Source organism: Sorex fumeus, unplaced genomic scaffold, assembly GCF_029834395.1.
Source record: "Sorex fumeus unplaced genomic scaffold, SorFum_2.1 ptg000054l, whole genome shotgun sequence".
Taxonomy (NCBI): domain Eukaryota; kingdom Metazoa; phylum Chordata; class Mammalia; order Eulipotyphla; family Soricidae; genus Sorex; species Sorex fumeus.
In genome coordinates this window covers 14,021,717-14,046,969 of record NW_026606111.1, presented here as the reverse complement: position 1 = coordinate 14,046,969, position 25,253 = coordinate 14,021,717, and the positions used below count along the sequence as shown (strand labels likewise).

Here is a 25,253-nt window from a genome sequence, read left to right as displayed (position 1 = left end):
ACATGGGGCATCAGAGATCAAACTGGGTTGGCTGCTTGCAAGGCAAACCCCTACCCACTGTACTATCTCTCTGGGTCTCAACATGTTGTTTTGATTTGCTTTTCTTTTTATATTTAATGAATAGCACAGAGGGTAGGGTGTTTGCCTCGCATGTGGCCGATGCAGCCGACCCAAGTTCAATTCCTCTGTCCCTCTCGGAGAGCCCGTCAAGCTACCGAGAGTATCTTGCCGGCACGACAAAGCCTGGCAAGCTACCTGTGACGTATTCAATATGCCAAACACAGTAACAAGTCGAAGGAGATGTTACTGGGCCTGGTACAGCAAATCAATGAACAATGGGAGGACAGTGCTACAGTAGAGTGCTACAGTGCTTTGTATTGATTAATAAACATACACCAACATGTATTTTGCTCTTCTATTGCATGGCATTACTGTTTACGTATTGCTTTCATCATTACTATTATTCTTTTGAACTATACCCATATAATCTCTGGGCTTAATTCTGTCTCTGAGCTCAGGGCTTGCTTTTGGCAGTGCTTGTAGGCCTGTATGTGGTACTGGGGGTTGAACTTGGGTTAGCTGTGTACAAAACAAGTATCTTTTATGCTCTACTACTTTTCTTGCCTGATTTTGATTGGTTTAAATACTTTGATATTTTAAATTTATAATGATTATTGTTTTGACATAGGCATGTTGATGATGTATTTTTGGTGGATACACGTCATCAAACTTTCTATAGAAAATTAGTTTCCATCAACTCTGGGTTAGCAACTGATTTCATTTCATTTATTTATTCATTTGTATATTTACTTACTACATTTAAGGAGCACAATATCTCTCCTCTTCTAAATATTTGGCACTGCATTTAAATAGCAAAATCTCTCCATCACAGTCCATTGTTCACCTTCCACCCTTCCAGGCCCTTTTGGTGACCTGTTTTATAAAGTCAAAGGATTTTTTATTATTTCAATGTTTTAATTTTAATTAATTATTTTTATTTATTTTTAAAATTTTATTGAATCACCATGATTTAATTTAGCTACTCTTTTATGTCACTGATGAACTTGAATCCTTTGACCCCTACTTCTCATTGTTTCTCATCTATAACTTCTTCCCCCTCAATTTCTGTTCTCAATTCTGTCACCAATCTATCTCTTCTTTTTTCCCCCAATCTCTGTCCTCCTCCCTATACTTCAGGGAGAAGAAAAATCTAAGCATCTTCACTTTAAACCATTGTATTCCCTCATCCAGTTATTCTAAATATCACATATAAGTGATATCTCTCATATTTATCCTTCTTCTTGCTTTATTTAATATGTAATCTTCATGTTTCATTTATGTTGCAGTGAACTGCATGGTTTCATGATAGCTTAAGCTGCATAGGATTCCATTATATGGTGATCTATCTATCTATCGATCTATCTATCTATCTATCTATCTATCTATATACCATTTCTCCATTATATACTTAACTATTGTTGGACACATAGATTGATTCCTTACAAAGCGTCTGTTTTAAAAGAAAAAGTATAAACTATTTAAAAGTATTCTAGTGAGAGCTGGGCATGTAGCCCAGTGGCAGAGTACATGCCCATGTGAGGCTCATTCTTCAATCCCAGTACCATACACAGTCAAAAGTATACCAATAAGAAGGTATACCATGGAATCACAAAAGATCATTATACTGTTCAATATTAAGATTTGACATGTTGATTTTATTTATGCACAACTTTTATTTCTCCTGTTATATAACTAATATTTATATTTCCCCTATTGTCTTGATATTTAGAAGATAATATTTAGGCTGGAGTGATAGCACAGAGGGTAGGGCATCTACCTTGCATGCTGTTGACTTGGCTGACCTCGGTTCGATTCCTCTGCCCCTCTCGGATAGTCCGGCAAGCTACTGAGAGTATCTGGCCAGCATGGCAAAGGCAAAGCCTGGCAAGCTACCTGGGATGTATTCAATATGCCAAACACAGTAACAACAAGTCTCATGATGGAGACGTTACTGGGCCCGCTCAAGCAAATTGATGAACAAGGGAGGACAGTGCTACAGTGCTAATATTTAGAAAGTATTTGCACTAAAAATTAACCCCCTGGGACTAGAACATTAACGTAACAAGTAGAGCTTGTGCCTTTCATGCATTTGATCCAAGTTTGATCCTCAGCACCCCATATAGTCTCTTGAGCCCTGCCAAGTGTGATCCCTGAGTTCAGAATCAGGAGCCTTGAGCACTGCCTGTGTGGGTCCCAAACAAAAACATATTCCAAGTTTTAAAACATTTTATTTTGTTTATAATATCTGTTAGTTTCTTGAAGTTTGAGATCATTATATGTTTGGATTTATATAAAAATATATATTGACTTTAAATTTATCTAAGATGTTCTTTACAATTGTTTATAGAAAAAGTGATCTTTAACAAGACAAATTATTACCTCTTAGTTCTAATAATAATCTGATATTTTTTCACAAAAATAGATTTTAATGAATTATTATTTAGGTCAATACACCTTAATCCTTAAATATAAATTCTATGTTCACTTGTTTTGTATTATTGCAAAATAATTCTTTATTTTTGTTTTTAAAAAAATTCTTGTTTCTCTTCTACTGTGAGACCGGTCATATTTTACAACCTACAATAAAATTAAAGAATGTATAGATGACTTTGACTCTGATTTCATGGAATTTATCTAGATCAAATAAATATTTTAGAATAACAAATGATATAAATTTAAATGCAAATTGAAGTTACATAGATATGTATATAGAAACCATATCAATAATCTCACTTGAAGCAGAAGCATGGAACCCTTTGCTTTGAAATGAACAAAAACCTAACTCATTGTATATAATTGAAAATTTACAACATCTGCAGAATAAGAGTGGCAAAAATATAGGTATTTTTCTGCTCGATTGCATGAACAGTATCAAAGTTCAACATTTTAGGCAGCAGCAAATAATGTCTAAAAGCTGCTGAACAGTTTTAAACTGCTTGGAGGAGAGAAATGAGAAAAGCTTAAGCACTACTTGGGGAAGAAGGAGAGTTCTGTCTTTGCTGACAGCACTTTGGAGTGGAAGAGAAAGGAGGTTCCCAATGTGCTTTTCCCTCTGAAAAGCTTGCCTACATTTCTGGAAGATAGCATTACTCTTGCTGTATTTTAATTTTTAAAAATTCTTTAAAGATTTTAGCAGTGAAATAACAAGTGTGAATTAATGATATAGTAAACAAATAGCATATTTTTCAAGTAAAGGAAAGCAGAATATAGCTTTCAAATGCAACTTAGAAGAGTTGCAGAATGACTCAGAATGATTTAAATACTGACCAAAGGTCAGATTTATTGCAAAGAGATAATACAACTGTGAACCTTAGCATTTGCCAAAGGATAGATACTGGGTAGAGATTCTTAAAACCTCTGCCAAACTGTCCTCTCCAACTTTTGTCTTTGGCTCAATTTCTTCATTTTTTGAGATGTTACTTCCTTGCATAAATATTAGGAATATTGATTGACATTAGGGCTTATACAGAAATTGCTAAAATTACAAGAAAAGCTAGCAGATATTTTGAAATATTTGTAGTCACATTTCAATTTGAAATCTGCACAATAAAATTAAGATAAAAATTTATTACTAACCTTAAATGAGTAAAATCAGATTAGTCAACTTTTCTAACAACCTGATAGACAGGACACTAGGATTTTGACATTAGGTCTCAGAGATTTCTTGGTTGTGACGTTCTGAGAAAAGTTAACAGGGAAAGTAATCAAAAATAGGCACAAGAAAGGTATTCTATTTATAGTTCCTCATTGTTATAAACAGTATACTATGTGTTTCCCACATATAATGCCATTGTATCATAAAACCATCCTGTCTAGTACAATTCACATTTTTCAAATAAAGAAAGTGAGGCATGTAAAGCATAAATTAGTCACATGAGGTCATGTCAGTAAATGGGAGAAATGGGAATCACTAGCTATTCTATCCAATCTTAGCACACAAGCTCTTTCATGAGTTCAGGTCAGAATGTGTAGCTCTTGATAGTACAGTAATGGATCATAAAAGAGTGGCAGAAAGGAAGAATTGTGCATCATCTGCAATGAGGTCATCTATACCTATCTTAAAATAATTTCTGCAAAAATTGAGAGCCTGGGGATGGAAGAGAGAAATATCAAGAGGAGGAAATGCATTATCTAGGCTGTATTAGCCCCCCAAAAAGGAAAATAGAATTAGTTTTGCATGAGAAAGAGATGAAAAGTCAGAGAATTAGAAATAGTGAGAAGCAAATATTTCTGAAATTCATTCTTATTGAACACGAGGACCAGTTCATGATTGTTCACTATGAAAGAGAAAACCATTCAGGAATATAAAACACCAAAAAAAGATTTTGGAAATACACTGCTCTGGAAGGAGACTGAAAGTCATTCCAGGATAAAATATGGGCAAACTAAAGTGAAGGAAAGAAAAATTATTCAAAATCTCAAAAACATACTACAGAGTAGTACAGAGTCCAAGGTGCTCATTTCGCATGTGGCTGACTCAGTTTTCATCACCAGCATGACAAATTGTCACCCCAGCACTTTCACGAGTGATCCTCATTCACAGCAAAAGCCAAACTTCAAAGATCATTGGAGTCTCAATAAATGTACGTGTTTAGAAAAGCAGCTCCTGGAAGACAACAGTGCAGTCTCCTGCCCCCGCGCCTGGCTGTCCTCGCCGGAGCCCCTTGGAGGGGAGCGGGTTGAGCTTTCCTCCCCGCCCCGACCAGGGCTCCGGCAGCTGAAGACCTCCAGGACCAGCCACCACCATGCTGAGACCACTCTCCACACACATGAAGGTACTGGCAGAGGGACAAAGCCATGCGGGTTCCGGGGTCAAGATCTCCAAGGCTACTCGGATTGAGGTCGAGCATCCTCCACCCAGATCCTCCAAATTCCAGTAGGCGGGGGTAACACCCACTAACTGGCCCCCTGGCGCTGTGTAATCCCATCAACGGCCAAGACTCAGAGACTATAAAAACCAGCTCCCAGAAGAGAACAGTGCAGTCTCCTGCCCCCATGCCTGGCTGTCCTCGCCGGAGCCCCTTGGAGGGGAGCGGGTTGAGCTTTCCTCCCCGCCCTGACCAGGGCTCCGGCAGCTGAAGACCTCCAGTACCAGCAACCACCATGCTGAGAAAAGCAGATCTATGAACTAAAAATTTCAATAAAAAGATAACATTTATTTCTCCATCAAACCAAAAATTGGCTATTTTTGAGAGAAAATAAGCTTATATTTACCTTATTGGCTTATATTAATGTGCTACTTCTCTTTTAGTTCCATTTCTCTTTGTAGTGGTAACTTACTGTGGATATTTATTGAATTTTTCACATTTATGTCATAACATGATTTGTTGATAGATTGCCAAAGAAGTAAACTTCTACTTAATTTCTAACAGAAAGTCAGCTTTGGTATCCAACATTTTTCCATGTCGATTTTTCTCCCATAATTACTGCAAAATATAACTTGAAAATGTGTTCCTGTATTCTAAGGAAGCCACTGACTTTTCTGTGAGCTCTGGTAGTTTGATATTACCAGAACTAGTTTTGATACTTGTTTATAAATCTATTATATTTCTAGAAATAATTATATCTACTTTTTAAGACAAATTTATCATTTCAAAGTACCTTAATAACCACCCATTTTCAAATCAAACAACTGATATGAATCGTAACTGCTCAAAGTCAATCGGTCAGATACTTCTACAATTGATCAATAAACTTATCCTTCTGAATGTAGAATTTCTATTCAGTCACAGACTGTCATATCTATATGCTTCTCTGCTCTGAAAGCTTTTGTCTGTGCTGTGTAGTTCTTCCTTATTTAAGTTGGCAACACAGTCAGATTACAGTTTAGAAAAAATGTGTAATTCTATCTTTGTTTTGAGAATTTAAGTTGTCCATGCTATATAATTTCAGTATGTATTTTTTATTTGGTCTGGAACGATAGCACAGCGGGTAGGGCATTTACTTTGCACATGGCCGACCAGTGTTTGATTCCTCCATCCCTCTCAGAGAGCCCTGCAAGCTACCAAGAGTATCCTGGCAAGTAGAGCCTGGCAGGCAGAGCCTGGCGGGCAGAGTCTGGCAAGTTCCCTGCAGCATATTCGATATGCCAAAAACAGTAACAACCAGTTTCACGATGGAGATGTTACTGATGCCTGCTCCAGCAAATTGATGAACAACAGGAGGACAGTGCTACAGTGCTTTTTTATTTAATCTTTCATGAAATGTACAATTTAAGATTTACTTTTATTTCTTTATTTCATTTGAAGAAAACCAAGTTTGGAAAGTATACACTGAATATCTAGAGACAGACTCAAATTAAACGGAGCTTCTGAGACTATACTGTTAGAGAAAATAAACCAAAATAAAAACAAATAAATTTTTATTTTTTTAAATTTTTGTTGTTATCTCATATTTCAAACCTAGAGATTCATGAATGCAAAGTAAATATTCTATCATTTAGTCACATTCTCAGGCTTTGATACATCTTTAAAATAAAGTTATTTATGAATATGAAAACACACAAATAACCAAATATTCATGTTAAGAAGAAATAGTCAATGTTCATGGTAAGGATACTATAATAAGGTGAGTATATTAAAGTTAATGATTTGGAATTGAGTAAAAATTCAACATACAAAGGCATAACTATGTTACATATGTGATATGCATAGATAGATTAGAAATGTGAAGAAACATGCATTGCATGTGAATTTCTGGGTTGTTTGGATCCTTTATGAAATACAACTGTTGTTTATAATGTTTGTATAACAACAAAAGTGCTCTCTATATAAAGTTTTTAAAGTTTCAATCCAACCATCTACACCATTAGGAATTCTAGTATCCCAGAAGAATTCTAAGAATTATTCTGAATGCCTGGTATTTAGTGCTTTGAATTCCTACCCTAGAGATTTCCAAGCTCTACTACTATCATATAGTATAATATAAATTGTATGATATAAATATAGCATAATATAAATATATACTATTTACTATATGTACCAATTTTCCTTTTATTACCTGATCTGACTTAGAATTCAATCTTAATTTCTTCTGAAACTTTTAAGTAGTCATAGAGGATATTTCTGAAATACTATTATAGGTGTTTTATCATAGCAAAATATTATCTGCCAAAACTCCTTTGTCTATCCAGCATCTTGCTCATCCTCTTCCTCTAAAGTTGTACTGCCAAATTCTCTCACTTTTTTTCACACAGGATTGCTTTCCATGTTTAGCATATGCTCTGAGCTTTATGAACGCTGAATATTGTGTATCCATGAATTCAAGTGGTTATAACATTTTATCCATTAGTGGTTTAGAAATTTATTTTTTAATAAACTATGCAATTTCAAACACAAATATAAAGGAATCAGTATATTTCTACTTTGTAATGGCATTCATAGAAAGCCAAAATTTTAAATGAACAGTGATTCAGCACATGAAGAATTGCTTAGGGATCTGAAAGTCACTTCTTATAAAACTCGGTACACTGCACCAAATAGCTCAATGCTAAGACCCAAGATGTGGTGTTGCTCAGGGTCTGTGGTGGTGCCAGGAACCACAAGGATGGTCCTGGAAGTGCTCAGAGGCCTCCAAGGCTGACTATACACTATGATATTGGAGAGTGGAATGCAATGCTAGAAATTGAACTAGAGTTGTCCTATTTCCTGAGCTATCGCCCTGATCCCAACATCCAGCTATATCATGTATATTTTACACATATACATATGACTATATGATGTACATAAACACAAAAATAATATAAATTTAAAAAGAATAGAAGACATAAAAAAGAGAAATAGAAAACTCACTTTTTAAAAAGAAAGCAAACTGAAAAGCAAGAACAAGATAGAAAGCTGAAAATAAGTAAAATTAAACTTAAAATACATAGACTAATACACAGGAAAAGCATTTGTTTCACAAAAATAGAACTTCAGTATGTTAGTATGCATGGTTTTAAATAAAACTTTAGGGTATTTTTATCTGGTTCCACTTTTTTGAAGTGCCTTCTAACATAAATATTCACATCACAGTGTTTTTCCAAGAGGAACTGATTCACTGTGAAGTGTTTTCTTGCCTCTTTATACTGTAGCTACAGGGGAAGCAAAGTCTCTAAAAATAAAAATTTAAGACCAATTTAAACAAAATACATTCACTTTTACAAGATATCTTTTTCAACTAATTGTTTCCCCAGAGCATATAATTTGAGGCATAGACTCAGTACTGCATATTTATATATATTTTTTCAAAATAAAAGTATATCATTTAAGGTACAAGAAAAATAAAGCATAAAGGTAGCCTTTATTTTAACGATGCTCTTTTATGAGCATTAATTTTGACCTTGATATAAAGAAAAAAGTTAACTGTTTTTCTATAAGCCAAATAGAGTAGGAAGTGTTACTGAAAACACATTATAAGCGAATTGCATCTTCAAATTTTGTGAACTATCCAAGTTACATGTGCTTTTTCCTCTCATCACTTCTAAGCCAAGTCTCTGGGTTTTGATAAAACATTGTCAATGGTATCAACGGTATGGAAGGTTATCAGAGAACTATAATAGAAAATTTTATTTTTAAAATCTATTCACTTATCCACTTTCCAGCCACTCACACATTCAACTATTCTTCTATATACTACATATATTTCCTTAAAAAGAGAGTATGATTAGGGGGTATGGTGCCGCCAGCAGGTCAGTCTGTACCTGTGAGGTGAGTGCATCAGCAGCCTGATGGCACTGTCAGGCTTTTAGATATCCCAAAATTGCTGCTGTGCCTTTGGCCAGACCCCAAAAACTTGGAGTAAAGTTTACTAAGAAAATGGGCAAAAGTTAGGTATGTGGGAGACACACCCACAAACCACCTCCAGCTCAGCTATATAATTGGAGGCATGGCCTCTCTGGTTCCTGATCAAACAGCTTGACAGCTATGATCCCAGAGGCTCAGAAATGAATCTCGGAAACCAAAAGTCTGGCAGAAATGCGTCCTGTTCCTGCAGTAGGTTACTGGGGCTGAGCCACTCCAGGTGGGAATAGGTTTCGTGCCTTGGCCTGTTCCCCCTGGCGACCTGGTGACCGCCATCCTCCAGAGGTCACTGGACAGTCAGTTTGGGCCTGCAGTGACGAGACACGTGGGGCCTCACCAGGTGGGGGTGGAACCGGCCCTTTCCTCCTCATCCCAGCAAGACCTCGAGTCGTGGCTTACAAATGGTCTCTCTGGTTCCCAATCAAGCTGATTAATGGCCATGATCCCAGAGTCTCAGAAATAAATCTTGAAACCCAGCAGCTTTTGGCAAAAGTGCATCTGGACCGCATACTTGGCCATGGCTCTAGAGGCAAAAGGACTTAATCCAGAGCCTGGCAGCTTGAGGCAGAAAAATGAATGGATCATGTGTTAAACTACAGTGCCATGCCTCCTTGGGAGGGAAAGGGTGTTGCTCCCTTCCACCTTTCTCCCCACCGGAAGCAAGGTGGCTTTCTCCTCAGAGCTTATTGAAAGCCAGGTATGAGCTGGTAGTGATGGGACAAATGCAGTCTCATAGGAAGGGGGGCGGTACCAACTTGTCCTTCACACCCTATCGAGGTCATGAGTTGCCCCCCATGAGAGGCTCTCTGGAATGGCCATGGCTCCAGAGGCAAAAGGACTTAGTCCAGAGCCCAGTAGTTTGCAGAAGAAAAGTGAATGGACCATGCATTAAACAATGGCACGATGCCTCCCCAGGAAGAAAAGGGTGTGGCTCCTTTCTGCCTTTTTCTCCCCGGCAGGAAGGTGGCCACCATCTCAGAGCTTATTGGAAAGCCAGGTATGAGCTGGCGGTAACTGCAGTCTCATGGGAAGGGGGTCGGTACTGGCTTGTCCTTCACGCCCTACCGAGGTCACGATTTGCCCCTCACAAGCGACTCTCTGGCACAGCCATAACACCAGATGCACAGAAACCAATCATGTAATTATCTGGCTCTTGGCAGAAATCCAAAATCATGAGGCTGCTATTGTGGCCACGTGAGATTATATGATTCTCATAACCAGCTACAGAAAACAAAGTATTTCACAATGCCTTTTCAGCAATTCTGATTTTTGGGTGGGAAATTCTAAACAATAATGGTGCATCTTTTGTCAAAATGATGAATGTAATCAATGTAGAGAAGAATTAAGTAGAAATCATCTGCCTCAGAGGCATTGGGTGGGGTGGGAGGGAGGTATATTGGGGTTCTTGGTGGTGAAATGTGAGTACTGGTGAAGGGAAAAGTGTTTGATCATTGTATGACCAAGACTTAAACCTGAAAGCTTAGTAACTTTTCCCACAGTGAATCAATAAATAAATATAAGACAATAAATAAATAAATAAATAAATAAAACTATGAAAAAAAAAGAGGGTATGATTTGGGTCATTAAGAATCACTTTCTAATATAAGGTTTAAATGTCATCTCAAAAACCCTTATACTTAAATTCTCTTACACCTACATCTCAACCCATGCTGCCCAATTAATTCTGAAACAACTGAAACCTCTTAAGATTAAAACTAAAATATGTGTTCTGTGGTTCTATTTTGAAATTTAGTATCTAAGATACAATGCCTTTATCATGTATTTGCAAAAACACTTACTAGTTTATTTAGGTTATTAAAAAGTCAGTTAACTTTTATTTTGATAGTAAGGTTATAATTATTGCTAAAGAAAGAGCATACTTAAAATAAAGACTACTTTTATTTAAAGTATGAAATTCAATGGGCTGGAGAGATGGCACAGTGGTAGGGAATTTGCCTTGCGCGCAGTTGGGTAGCTGAGCCGGGTTCGATTCCTCCACCCTTTTCAGATAGCCTGGCAAGCTACCGAGAGTATCTCGCCCACACGGCAAAGCCTGGCAAGCTATCCGTGAAGTATTAGATATGCCAAACACAGTAACAACGAGTCTCACAATGGAGATGTTACTGGGCCCGCTCGAGCAAATCGATGAATAATGGGAGGACAGTGCTTCATAGAGCTACATGAAATTGAATACCTCTTATAGAGCCATGCTATAGACCCATAGGATTTGATCCCCAGCATCACATATGGTCCCCAAGCCCACCAGGAGTTATTCTTGAGTGCAGAGCCCCAAACCCACCAGGAGTTATTTGTTGGAGTACAAGGAGCTTAGGTTTTTCAGGTTGCACCCATCACAATGTTCCTGAGTCATTCCCATTACTTTGTTCGTCTGTAACCACTTCTATGCTCTCTTCCTCAACCAATTTGTAAGGTCTCATCCTTCTAGGACAGTGAACTTGTACTGCAAGTTAATAATGCCTTTCTTCTCTCTTTATGTCTTTTGAGCAGTTTACTTTAATGCAATGTCCTTTTTGTATAGATACAGGAAGTCAATTAATATTATGCTTTGTAACTTAGGATTTAGCTGGCTTTGAATATTATTCACTCCTGGGCATCTGCTTTCTCAACGTAAGCCTCAGTTGCCCTCACTTCCTAGCACCCCAAGGGCAGGGTCCCGACGTGGGACTGAATGGAACCAGGGCAAGCCGGTAAGTTATGTGCTACCCTGGCATCATGATGGGCCAGGCCAAGGTGCCACGATTCTTAATTATAGGTTAAGAGTTTGATCATAGGCAAATGCTGTCATGATCCAAAAGTAACGACGAGACTAGGATCCTGCTGCTAGGGATAGGAAAGATATCTGGCCTGAGCACTGCAGTCTGAGATCGAGATGGCCCTAGGAGAGCAATTCTATAAGCTTAAAGTATTTCTTACTGTGTCCATACAAAATGATTTATATTATGTATGCTTATATGTTTGTTGGACAAGGATAGGAGAAACACACCCAGGGAATTCTGTTCTAGGGTGAGTTGATCTGCTAAGTGAGAGTCTGCCTTAGAAACTGCTTTCCCCTGTGTCCTGACCAACTTGGATGAGACTGAACATTTCTCCCCTTCATCTGCCTTCAGTAAATAATTCAGTATATTGTAAGAGGCAGTTTCCCTTATCTTACAGGAACCTAGCCGGTCTTAGATATGCAGATCTCAGGTGCTAGCCAGGCCTGATCTTCAGGATATAGATTCCTGGCTCTAGGCAGGCTAGTCTTTGGGATGCAAAGCTCAGATACTTGTCTTTGGGATGTAGATTCCAAGCTCTAGCAGACTGGTCTTTGGGATGCAAAGCCAAGTGCTTGTAGCTTGTGAAAGGTTTCAGTCTTGGTTTTGTATCTTCTTTATGGAGGCCAAGATTACTGGCCTTTGGATGTAAAGAAACAATGTATGTTTTGCTGCCTCATGTTCTTTCTGTAACTTCTTTTGATGACATCACTATATTGTGCCCTTTAGAGTTACTATAATCTATATAAGGAGATTTTCAGGGCTCGCTGAGGGAGCACGTGCTTGAGAGATCCTGGGACCTCTATGACATACACTTCTTCCATGTCATAAACTGCTGCTAAGACCACCTGGTCTGGCCCTCGTTTCCTTCCTCCACCTGACCATCGCCATCGACCTCCCTGGATTGGGGAAACAGCCTGAGACTACCTAACGCGGGCAGCAGGAGAGATAGGCCACTGCCGTCCCTTTGCCCATTTTTTTGTGGGTGTTTACACAGTTATTCTTGAGTGCAGAGCCAGGAGTGATCCCTGAGCATTGCCTGGTATGGCCCAAAAATTAAAAAAAAAAAAATCTCAATGTCCAAGAGTAGATACTATTTCTTTAAAAAATCAGTAACTTATTTATTCTTAAATGTATATCATATATCCATATAAGCGAATATATATATGACTTTTCTATTATAGTTCCTTGATACCTTCCTGAGTCTCCTGCCCCCTCACCTGGCTGTCCTCACTGAGACCCCTTGGAGGGGGACGGGTTGAGTTTCCCCCCACCCCGAGCAGAGCCCCAGTAGCTGAAGACCTCTGGAGCCAGCCACAGCCATGCTGGGACTACTCTCCACACGTCCGAACAAGCCTCATGCATGAAAGAACTGGCAGAGGAACCCAGGCATGTGGGTCCCGGGGCTGAGATCTCCAAGCCTGCTCGGATTGGGACTGGGCCTTCTCCACCCAGACCCCCCCTCTTCCAGTAGGTGGGTGTCACACCCACCAGTTGCTGCCAGCGCCAGGTTGGTCCCATCTATGGCCAAGATGCAGAGACTATAAAACCCAGCTCCCGGACATCTTATTATCTCATTTTTCCTTTGGAGAATCTGGCAGGCTATCAAAAGTATCCTTCCCGCATGGCAGAGTCTGGCAAACTTCCCGTGTCGTACTCAATATGCCAAATACCAGTAACAATGATGGGTCTCATTCTCCTAACCCTGAAAAAGCATTGAATATGGCTCTTTTAAAATCTCAAGGCTCGGAAGAAGGAGACGTTACTGGTGCCTGCTCGAGGCAATCGATGAACAACAGGATGATCGTGATCATAATCCTGATACCTTCCATACTTGATACCTTTCATACCTTCCATATGCTTCCCTTGAACATACCTGGCCTGGGTTCGATTCCAGGCACCCCATACAGTGCCCTGATCTCTGCCAGGAGTGATTCATAAGCATAGAGCCAAGAGTAAGCCCTGAATACTACTGGATGTGACCCCAAAACAAAACAAGACAAAAAAAAGAATTTTAAGAAGATAGCCTGAGCAAGAGTACTGAGATCCGAGGCCAGGTTGATGGCTCAAAGGGTTGGAAAGCATACTTTGTATGTAAGAGCCCCAGATTTGCTCTCTCACCCAACATGATTTTTGGCACTGCTGGCTGAAGAAAAAAAATAATGTGTAAGTCTGTTCTCATTGCTTCCTGGATTTTTTTTTTCTTACTTCTTCCTGGATTTTTTTCCCCCACTGTCTGAGTCTCCAGGGGAGTGACTAAGTGCTGTTCAGGGCTTACTCCTGGCTTCTGTGCTCAGGCATCAACCTTGGTGGGCTTAGAGGACAATATGTGGTGTCCGGGATGGAGCTGGGCTGGCCACCTGCAAGGCAAGTGCTCTCTTGCTGTACTGTCGATCTGGCCTCGTTATCCCTTCCTGTTCTAACCTGAAGGCTTGCCAGTCCATACCCCATATGAGAATGAGGGTCTTTCCATCCCCAAACTCAGCCCCTTCTGTCTCATCTTTGCTTTTTCCTACTGACCCTTTTCCCTTCCTTAGAAATATATGGGCTGGTGTGATAGCATAGCAAATAGCGTGTTTGCCTTGTACGCAGCTGATCTGGGTTCGATTCTTCTGCCCCTCTCAGAGAGCCAGGCAAACTACCAAGGGTATTCCTCCCGCACGGCAAAGCCTGGTAAGCTACCCATGAGGTATTCAATATGCCAAAAAGAGTAACAGCAAGTCTCACGGTGAAGATGTTACTGGTGCCTGCTCGAAAAAAATCGATGAACAACGGGAGGACAGTGACAGTGACCTTCCATACCATTGACACCATTTACAATATTTTATGCATATAATATATATATACATATAATATACATATTGTATTTTGTTATACCTTTTATATGTATAATACATATATACCACCAGGGAAAATTATTACTGAAGGAAAAATATGATAAATGCATTTGTGAAGATAGTATTATAATTAACAGTGACTTCCCAGTTTATATTTACTTCTTGGAGCATTACATTTTATTTAATAAAGTGGAAGCATATTTGTGTCCAATATAATAAAATTAATTAAAATGGTGATTTTTTTAAAATCTAGTAATCTAGTTTGGATTTTGAAGTTTAACAGAAAAGGTATTCTAGATGATATTTTTGGTTTTATATGTGGTAAGTTTGACATAAATTATGAGAACATGTCTGATTACTAAAGGATTGAAGTTCATGAACTTATTTTCTTCAGAGGGATAAAGGATTGGACTGATTTCTTTCTTAATATTTTTATATGGTATAAAAATTGTCATAATTTCATTAAAATTAATAAGATCTTGCATATATATAAGTTAAACAACAATATATCATCACAGACATTTCTATGTAGTAAATTTATGATGTCAAAAAATTAGATGATTGCTAAACAATATGAATTCTATGTAGATATTAAAACTGCTTGTCTCTAGAACAACTAAACCTCTAAATTCCCTTTACTCCTGTTTATAAACAAGAAATACTATTTGAATGTCCTCTCACATGCTTGCTGTAAGGTTACAGAACTGTGTATAAAGAACTCTTAAAAACAAATAGGAGAATTTTGGTGGGGCTGGAGAGGTAGCATATGGGTAAGTCTTGTGTTGTAACAACTCTGTTTTCATATGGTCTCCTGAGCACCACTAAAAACACAGTGCAATGTAATTATGATAAATTTTAGATCCTCAGATATAAGTTCCATCAGGGAAAGGGTTAGGAGATAGAAAGAGAAGCTTGAGATGATCATTAAAGGTCTTGAATTATGAGACATTGCTAAGAAACTTCATTTCCCAGTGTGGTAAGTATGACATAAATTATGAGAACACATCTGATTACTAAAGGATTGAATTTCATGGGCTTATTTTCTTCAGAGGGAAAAAGGATTGGACTGTCTTCTTTCTCATCACAATGGTTTAGTACTTAGATCTTAATAATTATTTATGTGTTTGTTTTGTGTGTGTGTGTGTGTGTGTGTGTGTGTGTGTGTGTTGGGGGGTGTCAAACTTCGCTGTTCTCAGGGCTTCTTCTTGTTTCTATGCTCAGGAATCACTACTGGAGGTGCTCAGGTTATCATGCATGGTACCCAAGATTGAATCCAGGTTATCTGTATGAAAGACACATACCTAACCCAATGAAGTATCTCTCTGGTCTCTAGAGTTTAGTACTTCTTAGTTCAAAAATGACACACAGGATTCCATCATTTCATTTGTCTCCTTACATATAAGAAATTTAAAATTGCTTGAAATATATTTTCTTACTGAATAAAGAGTACATATAAGTCATGTGTGATTTCTGTGTGTATATGTGTGCCTCTGAATGATTGAATCATACCAGTAGTGAGAAATAAACTTTTCCAAAAGAACGTTCATTCTGAAAGTTAGTTAGTATAGAAAGAAACTGACCTAAAGTTGAAATGACTTTACATATCAGATAGCACAGCAGGTAGGGCGTTTGCCTTGCACCCAGCCTACATGGCCAACTTGAGTTCTATTCCTCTGCCCCTCTCAGAGAGCCCAGCAAGCTACCAAGAGTATCTCGCCCACACGGCAAAGCCTGACAATCTACCTGTGATGTATTCAATATGCCAAACACAGTAACAAGTCTCACAATGTTACTGGGCCCGCTTGAGCAAATGGATGAACAAAGGGAGGACAGTGACAGTGATAGTGACTTTTTAAAAAAGATATATAAAAACATATTAGGGAGATCTGAGAACTACTAGCCCTGCTGGGATGATTCACATGAGTGGTCTACTCACAACTCATGCTGTAGACCTTGCATTGAACTGGCCTCTGTTTTACTAAGAATCATTGCAGTGGCTCCAATCCCCTAATAATCACTTGAGATAAACTCCAATAAGATATTAAAGCATATTATTCAAAGCAATATGAGTGTTTTTTTCTACCACAATAGACTATTGTATTATATTTTAGGTTGAAACAATGTCAAATCTAAAAGCATTTAGATTTAAATCTAATTTTACATAATGTTTATTTATAAAAGATGATCCTTTTAAATCTTTATATTTAAGGTAATTTTTAGCTTTTACTATACTAAGATTAAATTATCTTTAAATTCTATATTGACTATATATTTTCCACAATAAAGTTGACTTGAGAAATTAAATATATTTAATTAGATACTTACAGTATAGAGGACATATCATGGGATGCTCAAAGACAGGTGTTGAATTATTTCACTGTAGTATATAATTCTTAAGTTACTGCATTCTAAACCTGTTGGGAAAAGAAAGAAACGTAGTATGTTAATTAGGTGAGTGTGCTATATATGCATCTAAGTTGCAAAAAATTAATCTGATTATAGAAGCAGTGATACTTATGTTTGAATGATTGTTATTTGATATATTAATAAATTTATCATTCTTTTGGGGGATGGGAGGAAAGAGGTACTCTAATTTGTCTAATAATATGTTGTGCCCAGGATTGAACTCAGATCATCTGTATGAAAGACAGTGCCTTACCCAATGAAGTATCTCTCTGGCCTCTAGAGCTTAGTACTTCTTAGTTCGAAAACAATACATAGGATTCCATCACTTTATTTGTGGACCCACCTACAATTCTTTTAAATTTTTACAAAAGTCCTATTGTTATCTAAAGATGACAACAAGCAATTTTTTTTGACTTGCCATTTACAGAAAACAAACTGTGATGGGGCACACCAAGAGAACTTCAGGGCTTGTTCCAGGCATTTTTCTCTGGGTTCAATTACTGGTGGGGCTTGAGTGACTTCACAGTGCTCTAGATGGAACCGCAATTGGCTGTGTGCAGGGCAAGCACTCTACCCACTGACCTATTTTTATGCCCCCAGAAAGTCTTATTTTTAAAGGTAAAGGTAAAGGCCCTCCCGTTGATCGTCGATTTGCTCGAGCGGGTCGATTTGAGTTAAAAAGTCTAAGGAACGAAATACACATTACTAACCAAATATATTTCTTGGTCTCTATTTTTATGTTTAGTTACAGAATAAATTGTGTCTATCGTGTGTGCACATGCACATTCAGATACATGCGTATGCACACACATGCAATCCCTGATCATCTGAATGTGTATAATTATCTGAATGCATAATAAAAGGAAGATCAAATGTGTTGATGATTTACCCAAATGTCTTAAATTTTAGTTCTGATATATGCCAGCTGTCTGCACAGCCAGTTCATATATTTCCTAATGAGAAGGTTGATGACATTGGGATGGAATTAAGCCATGAGAGTTTTCATAAATGTGATTAATGTCTTTATAAAAAAGAATCTGAGCCCTTTCTACCAGATGTGGAAAGTGCAAAGAAGTCTATCAAACCTATGCTCTCACCCAAAACTCTAATCTTCCAGACCCATAATCTACACTCCTCAAATGCCAGAACTATGTGAAATAAATTTCTTCTGTGAGTAATTTCTCAGTTTTCGGTATTTTGTAGTAGTAGTTAAAGCAGTAAGACACTTGCCCACATATATGGCTGGGAATAAATTCTGGCAACTAATTCAAATTTTATTGAGTTATTTACTTTATGGTGAATTGATATTAGCTATAATACATAGTGAGAAACAAACCAACTGATGCTAATTATTCCTATCAAGAGAAAGTATCTTCAAAGTTTGGAATAATTTAAAAATAATATAAAAGACAGATGTAATTTTCTCTTTAGGATAGCACTTCCATAAACTAAGCTATTTGAATTTTTGCTGTCAAAAATGTCTTTTTTCTTTTTTTTCTATTTTGGGTCATACCCAGTGACACTCAGGGTTACTCTTGGCTCTGCACTCAGAAATTACTCCTGGTGGTGCTCGAGGGACCATATGGAATGCTAAGGATTGGACTCTGGTAGGCCGCATGCAAGGCAAATATCCTACCTGCTGTACTATCACTCTGCCCCCCCAAAAATGTCTTTTTTCTAAATAACCAAAACCTTCTCTTATTAGAACGTTATTAAAATTAACCCCTTGGATTATACTATTCATATACGTGCATATATACGTAGATGAATAGATAGATATAGATTCACACATATACAAAAAAAGCACATGCAAACTTATATTTCTCACTTCCTTTTAGAGAAGTAGAAAATTTGTATTACAGAAAAATTTAGAAAAATTTTTAAAAAATTAAATTGGATTTAATTCTATATTTTCACATAACTTGGCATATTTAATCAGGAATAAGTTATTTTTTCCAAATTTGTAATATTTCCCACTTATTTATGTTAACATTAGATTTAACATATTTAAAGATAATAAAAATGAGAAAAATATGTGTCACATGTATGGCTTAAAAATCATGCCCTATATAATTTTTTTCCCAAGAGTGTAGGAAATAGCAAATAACTTGTTTATATTTTCTTGTAGCTTTCTAAGTGTCTTCATTGTCATTTAATCATCACAATATTAATCAATATAAATTTTATTGTGCTAATTTTTCAAAGTTCTGATAATTTAAAGAGCATTTTCCATATTAAGAAGCCAGAAGATGCTATAGTGATGGGCTCGGATGGAACAGTGTGGTGGCCATACTTAACCTTAACTTCCAAGTCTGACTTGAAAGAGTCTTCACTAATAATGACTTATGAATCTCTAAACACTGTCAGACCCAGGTATGTACTTTCAATGTTATTGAGTTCTTAATGTATTTTAAAAAAGGTTGGAGAGATAATACATGTATAATAATGAATATAATGTATAATATAAAGATATTGGAGTGATACTACTTCATATAAGGTCCCCTGAGCCAAGCAGAAGTGATCCCTGAGCACTGTCATGTGTGGTCCAAAATACCGAAAACCAAATCAAAGGAAAAGAGGGAAAGAGGTTTTATAACATATAGATAGTTACACTGTTGAAATGAATCTTGTTTTTAGGTTTATTAAAATGTAAAACCACAAAAATATGCATATAATTAGGTATTAATGATATATCTGGGTATAAAAGATGAATACATTTTAAAAATTAAGTAAAATAGAGAATACATTTACACCTACCTTGACTGGTCTCAAGCTCCTATCAGTTTGAATATATGTCATTTTTTAAAAAAGTTTCTCTACCTGAGGTATTTGAACATTGAATATTGAATATAATATTGAATATTTTAATATATTGAATGCTTCAAAAAACATCATTCTTGCTCTTCAAATTGTGCAGCATCTGATTTAATTCTCTTAGAAGTGACTTTTCTAGGAAAATAAAACATTTAAAGTTCTAGTAAAAGAGAAATTAATGAGAATGGCAAGAGTGTTAGTTGATTATCTGCTGGGAGTTCAGAAGTGGTTAGCCATATATATGTGCACGTGTGTGTTTCTCAAATAATTTCTTAGTATATAAATAAATAACACTCAAGTTATTGAGGTCCTCACATTAATTTTTACCATATTTTTTTCTCTAAGTAGAGTTTTTACTTCTAAGCTGCCTTTTAAATTGTGTGCTGGAAAACAATTATTCTCTTTCATCCCTACAGTTGTGTGGGTCAGACTATAATAATAGATTTTTCTCTCTTGTTTTGCTACACGGTTCTTTTTCTCCTATGGCAGACGAAGTACTTGCTGGAATATGAGGTAGAGGTGGGATATGGCACTGAGTTTCTGTCATTTGCAGAATTATTGTGATGTAGAATTTAAATTTAGTTTGTCTTGGTTAAGAAAAAAATATTCTGAATTCCTCCAGTTTCTTGCTGCAGAGAAGGCTTAGTGGATTTGTCTATTATTTGGAGGTTTCACATAGTCTGTCAAGATACAGAGGCTTACTACCTTCATAATGGAGCAACACAATGGTTCATTAACTATTTTTTTTCCTATTCATCTTGTTGTTTGCCAGCTAGTATAAGTGACTAGGTTTGCATGGAATAAGAAACTTCAAAACATGGAGAAAGACAAGGGGAAGAAAGACTTCTTTGTTTATTCCAGAGGAAAAAGTGCCAGGAATCATGGAGAGACTTGGTGCAGCAAAAAGTGGCTGCCAGCACTTTTCTCCTTCATGATTTCTGAGGTCAAAACTCCAGGGGAAACAGTTTTGGGAGGCCAAGTTAAGTTGAAGGAATTCTCAGGCGTTTTTGTTTGTGATCTAAGAGAATAGTGTACTGAATAATCCCAATATTTAGGCTATCTGGCAGGGTCACAGGGGTCCTAAGACAAGCACAAATATATTTATGAATCATTATCCTAGGAAAATTTCAGTTTTTCCTAAGTGAAAGATCAGTTTGCAATAAAAAAGTAAATATTTATGAAAATGTTTTAGTAGATGTGGGTAAGATAAATACAGACACATACTTGTTTTTTGTAATGACTTTAAATTATTGTTTGGCTCAATGAGTAAAGATCAGACATGATTAAAAATAATGCATTAGGTTTCTTACAAGTAAAAGAATGAGGAAGCAGTTTAATTCAGCAGACATAACATTTTAAGGGAATTCTGAATGATGTTAGAAACAGCACAGATAGATTTAAAATTGAATTCCATTATTACTAGTAAGTTTTGTAATCCAATTGACCAGATGTGATTAAAGAACATTGAATTTTGAACAAATAAAAACAATCACTTTATTTAGTTTGTGGTAATAAATCCGATTTGTGGCCAGAATAGGTCACTGAGCCAATTCCTGTAGCAGTGCTTCAAAAATAATGTTATGACTTTAGAATGACTAGCCTGAGTCTTTAAGCATTAGGAGACATTTTCTAAATGTGTCTTGTATTAACACATTGCTAGATGTTTGGCTAAAAGGGTGACTAAAATGCCCTTGAAAGTCTGTAATTTAGAACAGTGCTTCTCAATTGAGAAACCATATGACTCCCTGGGCGACTCAGGATAATCCAGAGAGACACAGGTGAAAATCATGAGAATTATCAGTGATTGCAAAAGCATTCCCCATTGGTAATCTTTAGCCAAGACTAGGGAATCAACCCATAGGACAAAGGGGCGACAAGAAAAAACAAGGTCAGAAAAGGGGCCATTGAGGAAAAATGGATCTAGGAGGATAAAGAAAGAGAGAGAAATGAAATTTGGAGGAGATATATAGCTAGAGGCACAACTGTCACAGTATTCCATTGAACTTGGCAGGTGCTTAATAGAAAAGAAGCTGTGTATAAAGAGAATGGTGAATGACAGCTAGGCAATGCAGTCCTAGTAGAGATAAGAAAAACAGAGATAAAACAGTTTGGAACTGAAATATAATTTGGCTTTACTGGAGCAGAGAGATAGTAAGTATAATGAAGTGTGTGCAGGATGTTGGGAAAGTAAATAGTGGCTGGACCTTTAAAGGCTCTTTGGTCGTGCTGAGAATTTGCAGCTCATAAATACTACTAAGAATACTACCTAGTAATAATAGTGCTTAAATATCAAGAAAAACTTTAAGGGTTTTATTTTTGTATTCTCATTCAGTCTTACCAATCGTGCTATGAGATCTGATTCTGCTTTTAAGAAAGGATTACGAAGTACAAAAGATTCAGCTGTTGTGTAAGGTCATACAGTTTTTTAATGAGGCAAATGGACTGGACTGGAATCAGACAGACTAATCCCATATCTCTATACTGGTCCAATCAGATCTACCTCAGTAGCATCATGGGAACATGTTGCTATAAAGTTTAAAGTTTTGGGGTTTTTTGCTTAATTTTTGTGTGAAAAATTATTTTCCAAATTAAAAAAAAATGTTGCTCTGTCCTTTATATTCACCAGAAGAGAAATGAGGTTCATATACTTAAAGACACAAAGTTATGTGAAGAATACACAGAAGTGGGAAGAAAATAAGAATGTTTCTTGAGCACTGATTGTGTGGCAAATGGTACAAAAATCATTTTACTTGGTCCATAATTCAAAAGAAGCTCGAATAAGAGTGCATAGAGGAGACATTGGTGAATCACACCTCCTTAGTCATATAGATTCTTCCATGGGTTTGTCTCCTCTTATTCATGCATTTATTTGGACTGTTGTTTTCTATTCCTGACTCTCATTTCTAACACGAATAGATACAGACCCTTGTGAAGTGGACAGAACAGTGAAAGGTCTCATGAAAAGAGCTATCCTTGACTTAAATAGATTATTTTATTGGTTGACTTCATCTAAGAAAGAGAGAGATAGCAACAAACATTTAGGACCGTTAACAAACATCAGTGTCTCAAGGATTTAAATATGTTGATGCTTGCGAAGTAAACTACTGAATATTTAAAATTGATAGTTAAAGAGTTATAAATATATTTTCTCAACAGAAATAATTTTGAACATACAATTCAAAGGAAGGCAAAATAACTTTGTTCTCTTTAAACTGGCAGAAACCTTGAGGGCAAACTACTGAGCTTCTTCCATCTGGGGTTTGAGGCAGTACTTGCAAACCTCATCTGCATTCTTCCTAGAATTTTTATTTAAATCAGAGATTTTGAGAAAAGAATTTTATTCTAGAACAGTTTTTGTTTTCCTTTTGGGGTCACACCCAGCGATGCTCAGGGGTTACTCCTGGCTCTGCACTCAGGAATTACTCCTGTCGGTGCTTGGGGTACTATATGGGATGCCGGGTTTGAACTTGAGTCGGCTGCTTGCAAGGCAAATGCCTACCCACAGTACTACCGCTCTGCCCCTCTAGAACAGTTACTTAGCATAAAAATGTAGAAAGCACACAGATTTTTAAAGAGTTGGTGATTTAGCCAAATATTTAATAAATTTCTATATGATACTTGTTTATACTGATTGAGACAGCTATTTCCAAATAGAGATAGTTATTTTATACTGGGTACTTTGAAAGAATAGAGTTCATTTTAACAAGTACATGGGATTCATTTTATTAAATATATCTTATGAAAAGTCTTCAAAAAATAAACTGTGAAAGCTTTTATTTAGACCAGGAGCTAGCAATGTGATACACTGGAGTCAGATGATGAATATTTTAGACACATGAGCTCCAGAGACACCTTCAAGAATATTCAATATGTACTTATCTACTAAATTTTGTTACAACTATCCAATGCTTCTAAAATACCATGAAAACAAATAATATATGAGAAGACAACTGCATTCCACTAAACTTTTATTGACAAAAATGAAGCACATCACAATTAACCCACTGACCATAATATCCTACCTATTTGTTGATACTAAACCTTTTTTTTAACCGGTAAATGTCCTGTCTAATACAATTATTTTTGTATTTGAATCAATAATGTTTAAGCACTATTCCTTCACTGATGTAAACTAAGAAAGTTTTCAGGCTTATTGATATATGATGTGTTTAAACCCTGATGTCTGCAAGTACACCATATTACTAATTAATTAAATAGTAATATGAATTAATTATAGTATTTTTTCATAATGTCAGACAATTTATTACATACCTATACTCTTGATATTTTTATATGCCAGGGAGGGAATTTGTTTCACAACATATTAATCGCAGGCTAAATTACTTTAAAACTTGAATTTCAGGACTTTTATTATTTAAATGTAATACATATTTTCTATTCTTATTTAACCAGAAGGGAATAATTCATGATAGTGAAAGAACAATAATTCTATTAGGCAAGTATTGAAGAACCCAGATTATTTGATCTAAACTTTGTGATAATCCTTACTTTGCTCCTGTTTGTTTTCATTCAAATCTAGAAAGCATTTTAGAAGAAAAAAAGCACATGCAAACTCAAATCATTTATGTTTGTGTAGTTTTTATTACCAAAAACTTTATGTGAATGACCTTCGTGTTTCTTATATATGTTCATTGTTTATAGACCACACATGGATAATATGCAGATGTAAATTACATTGTCAATGGAGAATTAAAATAAATTCTTAATGTAATTATTTATAGACTTTATTACCAACTGCACTGTAGCACTGTCCTCCCCTTGTTTGCTGATTTGCTCGAATGGGCCCAGTAACGTCTCCATTGTGAGACTTGTTGTTACTATGTCTGGCATATCGAATATGTTACGGGTAGCTTGCCAGGCTTTGCCGTGTGGGCGAGATATTCTTGGTAGCTTGCTGGGCTCTCCAAGAGGGATGGAGGAATCGAACGTGGGTCGACTTCATTACCAAAGGAAAAGAAAACTATATGAGTTAAGTATCCAGCATCATTGTGTATTTCTGTGTTTCTCAAACTGAGCCAAAGTGGCTCCCTTTGAATCTGCAGCACATTCCAAGAGGGTCACAGGTAAAAATTGAAGAAGTGAGGAGCTATGACACAAGACCAGGGGCCAGCCAGTAGGATGGAGAACCTATCGGAATTCCACACAATACGGAGTTTCACCAGAAGTGATCCCTGAGTGTAGAGCCAGGAGAAAACCCCGATATGTACATCTGGGGATATGGCCCCAAACCCACCTCCCCAAACCAGAAATGCAAACAACTTTCAATTTATTTTATGTACTGATATTATAGCCTGAAACTATATTTTATTATTTAGACTAGCTACCTTAGTGAAGTATTTAGCACTTCTATGTATAATACACCATGTGCAAACAGGATAGCTGCCAATCTATGGATATAAAAAGGATGAAGAATGCTGATCTGTATTATTTATAAGGTACTTGTGGGTTAAGAAAAGTACATTACACACTCATTGTGATTATCTAATAGGTAATTTTTATCATTTATAACTCAAAAATATCAATTTCTTTGTGGACACCTTATGAGGATATCATTACAATGA

General features: G+C 36.7%; 1 protein-coding gene across 2 annotated transcripts in view; it reads right to left on the bottom strand.

Moving 5' to 3' along the window:
• The window catches only part of FUT9 (fucosyltransferase 9), a 211,484-nt gene that overhangs the window by 93,759 nt on the left and 92,472 nt on the right, over positions 1-25,253 (bottom strand). For both annotated transcript variants that reach the window (XM_056125208.1, XM_056125210.1), the window contains exon 2: positions 16,777-16,865. The gene's annotated coding sequence lies outside the window, so the exon portion shown is untranslated. The remainder of the gene's footprint in view (positions 1-16,776; positions 16,866-25,253) is intronic.